Genomic DNA, 7,038 nt, shown 5'->3' on the forward strand with positions numbered 1-7,038 from the left:
ACCTCTGGTTGCACATTTAACATGCTGATAGAAATTTGGCAAGACGTATTTAAGTTTCCCTGCATTAAAGTCCCCGGCTACTAGGAGCGACACCTAGGGGTGAGCATTTTCCTGTTTGCTTATGGCGGGATACAGCTCATTCAGTGTGGTCTTAGTGCCAGCATCAGTCTGTGGTGGTATGTAGACAGCTACAAAATATACAGATGAAAACTCTAGGTAAATGTGGAGTGTGGTCTACAGCTTATCATGAGATACTCTACCTCAGGCGAGCAAAACCTTGAGACTTCTTTAGATAAGATATTACAGTTTTGAATATCCCATTGGTAGGTTAATCTTCCACGTAGGTCATCGATTTTATTTTCCAAATATTGCACGTTTGCTAGCAGAATGGAAGGAAGTGGGGGTTTATTCAATCGCCTATGAATTCTCAGAAGGCAGCCCGCCCTCTGGCCCCATTTTCTCCGCCTACCTCATCACGTAAATGACGGGGATCTGGGCATGGCCCAGGGGAAACAGTATATCATTCACATCGGACTCGTTAATGGAAAAAAAGGATTCTGGCAGTCCGTGGTGAGTAATCGCAGTTCTGATGTCCAGAAGTTATTTTCGGTCATAAGAGACGGTAGCAGCAACATTATGTATAAAATAAGTAAATAAATAAATTACAAAGAAACAAACAGAAAAGCACAATTGGTTAGGAATACGTACAATGTCAGCCTTGTTCTCCGGCGCCATCTTGTCAGGTTGTTCACTTGTTGTGATTAAAGTGCTAAATTTAAAAAACACCTGACATCAAGTTCTCTTTTCATGAATATGGCCTCCATGATCATTTTATCTGTCATTTAGAGATGATTCAGGGCACAGCAACTTAATGAGTAATTCAACAGGCTCCAATTTCAAATTAAACATGGTATTTTTAAGAAGTGGAATGTCCAGATCCTTCAGAAAAAAAACACAGTTTAAATAAGTTTGTCGCTGGCTTGATGGATGTGTGATACAGACATTAGATTAGCAGGAGTTCAATCACCAGGCACTCTATCACTTACCGTATTCAAATACTATATTCTCAGCCGACTATTTTGTGGCATAAAATTCGAAGATAGAGCTCAATTAATGCCAGCCTCCTTCCTTGATTTACTTTGCAACGTCTTGATAATGTTTAGATTATGTTGTTGGGCAATGGGAATAAATGTGGACAAATTCTTGTCTTTTTTAAACAACTAGATATCTTGTGTTTTCAGTGTGAGCACTATAATTGTACAGGTAACATATAAGAATATAACTTATTTGCAGAGAGAATAGCAAGGAAATGTGACCAACTATGTTTTTCAGCAGCTGTGCATGTTTTGCACTGTTGTAAGGTAGAGTTTAGTCTGATATTTCCATCTGAGCCCGCACACTAAAGGTCAGGTACTAAACAGAGCAGTTTAATGGCAGAATAAGAAAGGGGAACATCAAATTATTCACATAGATGGATCTTTTGAGGGTCAAATGTTTTCTGAGGTGATTCATTTTGGGAGGCCTTTCAGAGTTAACCATTATCCAACATTGTTTTAACAGGAATAGAGTAATGATCTCTCCACATATATTTCAAATTCATAATCTGAGTAATTATCTAATCTAATTAATGACCTTACACCATCACTTGCTATTAACTCTAGCCTGATGTAAAAGCAATTAAGAAACCATGTTCATTATGCGAGTCTATAGACTGACAGATGGACTGGACATAGCCTAACCTGAACATGGCGAACCAATGACCGAATCCGTCACCAGAATCCAATTTTGCCAACTTGCACAGTGTCCATGATTTGTTCAATCAAGACATCACAACCAATTTATCTGCTGTCCTTTCTACTCCACTTTGGCTGGGACAGTAGTAGCAGCGGGCAGTGTGTGTGTGTGTGCATGGGTGTGTGTGTGTGTGCGTGTGTGGGGGCACTAGTCTAAAGAAAATTGGAGTATCCGTCAGCCGTCCCGTAGGATCCTGCCTTTAGAAGACACAATATACATCCCAAATGGCACCCAATTCCCTTTATAGTGCACTAGTTTTGACCAGGACACATAGTACACTATATACAATAGGGCTCTGGTCAAAAGTATTGCGCTATATAGGGAATAGGATGCCATTTGGGATGCAAACACAGCATCCTCCTCCTCCACTCTGCCTCTTGACAAACCCAGCGCTCGCCTCACTAGTCAATGTAATTAGTTTTGTTTCTCTGCTATTGTGTTCATCCCAAATGGCACCATATTCCCTATATAGCGCAATACTTTTAACCAGAGCCCTTATTTGCTTTGGTGAAATTTAGTGCACTATGAAGGGAATAGGGTATAATTTGGGACGCATCCATTGTGTTTCTCCACAGCACCTTCTTCATTGTTCCCTGCATAGCTTCTGGAATGGCGATGGAAGTGTACCATTACACCATTACACCATTCCCCGGGATTGCATTAAAGGTTTTTGATCAAGTTTCACTCGTGTGAAAAATAAGTGTTATCCAAAACATTGATCTCTTCCTCTCTTCCTTCTTTTCTCCGAACGGCTCATAATAGACAAACATGCTCTGTGTATACTTGCCTGCTCTCTCGCCGCTAGCTTCTTTGCTGCAAAACAACAATTACAGAGTGGTGTTCCAGTGATTAATCAAGGACAGGTTTAATTAATCAGCGAGATAATACAACTAAACTGCAAATGGTTAGTTATTGATGAAGGGGGTTATGAGGGGCTTGACTCGCCACGGATGATAGAACAAATCTAAGAGATTGATAAACACAATTTTATTTTATCTGCCCAACTGTGGACCTCTCGGAAAATACCTCTTATCTAATGTGAACAGGAGGCTGCTGTGTTTAGGGTGTAGAAAAAGACTGAAAATGTGTGTGTGTGTGTGTGTGTGTGTGTGTGTGTGTGTGTGTGTGTGTGTGTGTGTGTGTGTGTGTGTGTGTGTGTGTGTGTGTGTGTGTGTGTGTGTGTGTGTGTGTCACAAGGGCACAACAGCGGGCTCTGAATGTGGGTTCTGCAGTCGTATGGAGTGCATTGTGGACACTGTACATACTGATATGAAATACCATTAACTTCTTATCACAAACCAGGGCTTCTTTTGACTTTATTCTATACCTTTTGTTTTCTTTTATGAAATTCACACTTGGGAAGTTTGTATGATTTATTTCAGTCAGTTGAAAGTGGTACTACTCTAACAGCCTCAAAAGCCTTTTAAACTAGAATATTGCCATGAACAGTGCATTCTGAAAGTATTCAGACCCCTTGACTTTTTTCCACATTTTGTTACGTAAAACCCTTATTCTAAAATTGATTAAATCGTTTTCTTCCCTCACCAATCTACACACAATACCCCATAATTATAAAGCAAAACCAGTTTTTTTTAAATATAACGTTTACATAAGTATTCAAACCCTTTACTCAGTACTTTGTTGAAGCACCTTTGGCAGTGATTACAGCCTCGAGTCTTCTTGGGTATTGTCACGCCCTGGCCATAGAGAGGCTTTTTATTCTCTATTTTGGTGTGACTAGGGTGGGCATTCTATGATATTTTTTCTATGTTTTTGTATTTCTTTGTTTTTGGCCTGGTATGGTTCTCAATCAGGGACAGCTGTCTTAGGTAACTCTTGCCTACATGGGTTTTGTGGGTAGTTGTTTTCCGTGTCAGTGTTTGCACCATACGGGACTGTTTTGGTTTTCATTTATTCTCTTGTTCTTTTGTATTTAGTGTTCAGTTAATTAAAGGAATTATGAACACGTACCACGCTGCGCTTTGGTCTACTCCTTCTTCCTCAGACAAACATCGTTACAGGTATGACGCTACAAGCTTGGCACACCTGTATTTGGGGAGTTTCTCCCATTCTTCTCTGCAGACCCTTTCAAGCTTTGTCAGGTTGGATGGGGTGTGTTGCTGCACAGCTATTTTCAGGTCTCTCCAGAGATGTTTGATCGGGTTTAAGACCTCATGGCTTGGTTTTTGCTCTGACATGCACTGTCAACTGTGGGACCTTACATAGACAGGTGTGCCTTTCCAAATCATGTCCAATCAATTGCATTTACTCAGCAAAGAGTCTGAATACTTATGTAAATGTATGTTTTTTTTTAAATGTACAAAGAATTCTAAAAACCTGTTTTCGCTTTGTCATTATGGGGTATTATGTATAGATTGCTGAGGGGGGAAAAGTATTTAATTAATTTTAGAATAAGGCTGTAACGTAACAAAATGTGGAAAAAGTCAAGGGGTCTGAATACTTTCCGAAGGCACTGTATCTCAATAGCTTGCATTGAATCAAGCTTCAATCAATGTACTGTAGCGTCCTCTTCTGGGGGTGTAGTTATACATCAAGCTTACTTACTTTTCAATCAATGTCAAACTGAACACATTTCATTTTCAAAGCAAAAATCACAAACGTCATGATTTTGAATACGTTCACAAATCAATTCCCTATTGTCACAAAATTATCTCTGTGCACTTTCCAGAAGGTGTGTTGTGTCTATTACTGTGCATTCTGAGAGTGATTGCTACTGAGAGCTGAGCAAAAAAACAATTTCCTTTACAAGATGGACAAACAAATTACTATTCAATTCTACATCATCCAACCATAATAAGAGCAATGAAGGGACTTGCTGAACTGAATGCAGAACATTACCACTACTCCTCTCCACTAGTGATTCCCATCCCACCAGTCCATAATGTGTGTGAGTGTACGAGTGTGTGTATACGTGTGTGTGTTTCCCATCCCATCTATTCTATAATGACTTTACTCTCCCAAGGACTCAACGGCATGCGGCAGGCAGGAAGCAGACATGCGGCAGGCAGTGAACAGCATTACCAACACACACACACAGCCAACTGCATTAACAACACCACACACATGTTGTGGTTCATCTGTAACTGGGTACAGCCTTTTAGTAATCAGATAGTGGTTCGATAAGACTGAACTGCTGACTCCCTGAAGAGGCCTTCTGAAGGACGATTTACCGCCTCGCTGCTGATCTGATGTATATCCTCTGTTGGCTTGAGACTACACTCTGTGTCTGTGTGTGTGTGTGACACAAAAGAAACACTGAAACAAACGTCTATTTTTGTCACCTCCTCATAGGTTCCAATGCCATGTAGAGCAGCAGTCGTTGCAGACTTACAGTTGTTGCCATATCTGTCTTCAGGTTGTGAAACTTTTTATCTGAAACAGAGAGTAAAGAGAATGGCATAAATGGGGTTGATCATCAGCTGTGCACCTGAAGGCAGTTTAATGGGTATACTAGTTAAAGAACCTGTCATAAATCTTGACACTAGTGACACTAGAATGGGGGAATGCATCAGTTGCAACTCAATAATCACTACGACTGAATTATTACTCTGTTGTTATTATAATTCAGAATATACACTGACTGAATGGGTCTGAAACAGCAGGTTGGAGGAAGGAAAGCTCAAACAAGGAATAACATCACAACCTGGTGTCTGAATTTGGAAACAGAAATGGTGATGACGTTGCAGTCATATCTGTCTATGTAAGGGTTCCCCAACTGGCAGCCCGCGGCCATTTTATTTGGACCCCCAATTGTTCTGAGCAAAAACATTTGAATTGCTTGACATAAGACTGAAAAAAGGCCAGAAAATCAGCTCCAAGTGATATTAATTTTGAAAATCTGTTCCAATGTATTACCATGCATAATAGAGAGATATATGTGATTGTTTACAAATGTAAGCAAGGTTTGAAGTGATATTGTTTTAGTCATCTGTTTGGGCTTCTTGCAGTTTATTTGCAGTCTATACATTTCTTGTAAATATGTTCCGGTCCCCAGACCATCCGCTCAAGAAAAAAAGAATCCCGCAGCTGAATCTAGTTGATGGTCCCTGGTCTATGTGCTATGGACGTGCCAGACAGACAGAGAGTGGCGTGTATTTATGGATGCCAAGGGAAGCCAGGCTTCCCCAAAACATTTGTCTGGTCAAAAAGAGTATGACATTGTTGCCGCCAGTAGCGTTGAATGGAAGGGAAGCCAGCGAGCATTTGGACTCCCTTGATAAAAAAAATGGTATACTAGCCAATCAGCGTTGAGCTAAACTGAGTGAGCGCAACTGTGAATGGTGCTTGTGCACCAAAAACAAAGTGTCAAGGAAAGTCAGTTTGGATTTGGCTTCACTCCTATCACATAGAAATATGTAATTGACAGTAACAACTTGAATTGCTGCATCTGGTTGTGTTGTTGTTCTGTGGTGGCTAGCTAGCTATCTAAAATTGTCCCTTTCCTGAATTAGGGATTTGGAGTTGTGGTTTTACTTAATTCTCCTTACTGGCCAATGATTATAACGGCGATTCTGATCCAACCATAAAATACATTGTGCCCCTGGAATGAGAGGATGGAAGTTCAATATGTAGCTAGATGTAGAAGGTTCACTGGCTAACATTTCCCATGAAAGGAAGCTAGACTAGCTAGAAAGCATTTTAGCAAGGTAGCCTAGGACAACAAAAAATAAAAGCATGTACTGTATGACAGTCATATAGAATTTGTCAACATGAATGAGAGGAAGATGGCATTGGCATTTCTAGGGTGAATCAACATGATTTTACTACTTGCATGAACGCACGCACACACACGCACACAAATCAGAACCATAGACAGCCACATCATATTTAGCTTATGTTGATTGGACTAAATTGCAGTTGCTCTCTGTGGTTCTAAATCAGTGGTTGTTCAGCAGGCCGAAAATGTCAGAAACATTAACTTGCTAGACCATACTGTAAGCCATGTAACTGTTTGTTACATGCAATATGCTTTGTGGACTTCACGGACAGAGGTTGCTCTCCGGTTTTGTGATGAAACAAGGGTGTGGTTGAATTTATTCTGCCACTGTGCCTTCTTATTGTCTCAGCCTTAGGTATATATCAGTGTCACAAGGCATATGAACTAACAGGTTGTAGAGAAAACAACGCAATTACACATAGGTTGTAATATGGCATTTTTTTTCTGGCTTTGCTTCCCCAGTCATATTGCCCACTTACCGCTACTGCAGACAGACACCACACAAT

This window comes from Oncorhynchus masou, chromosome 30 (assembly GCF_036934945.1).
Source record: "Oncorhynchus masou masou isolate Uvic2021 chromosome 30, UVic_Omas_1.1, whole genome shotgun sequence".
Taxonomy (NCBI): domain Eukaryota; kingdom Metazoa; phylum Chordata; class Actinopteri; order Salmoniformes; family Salmonidae; genus Oncorhynchus; species Oncorhynchus masou.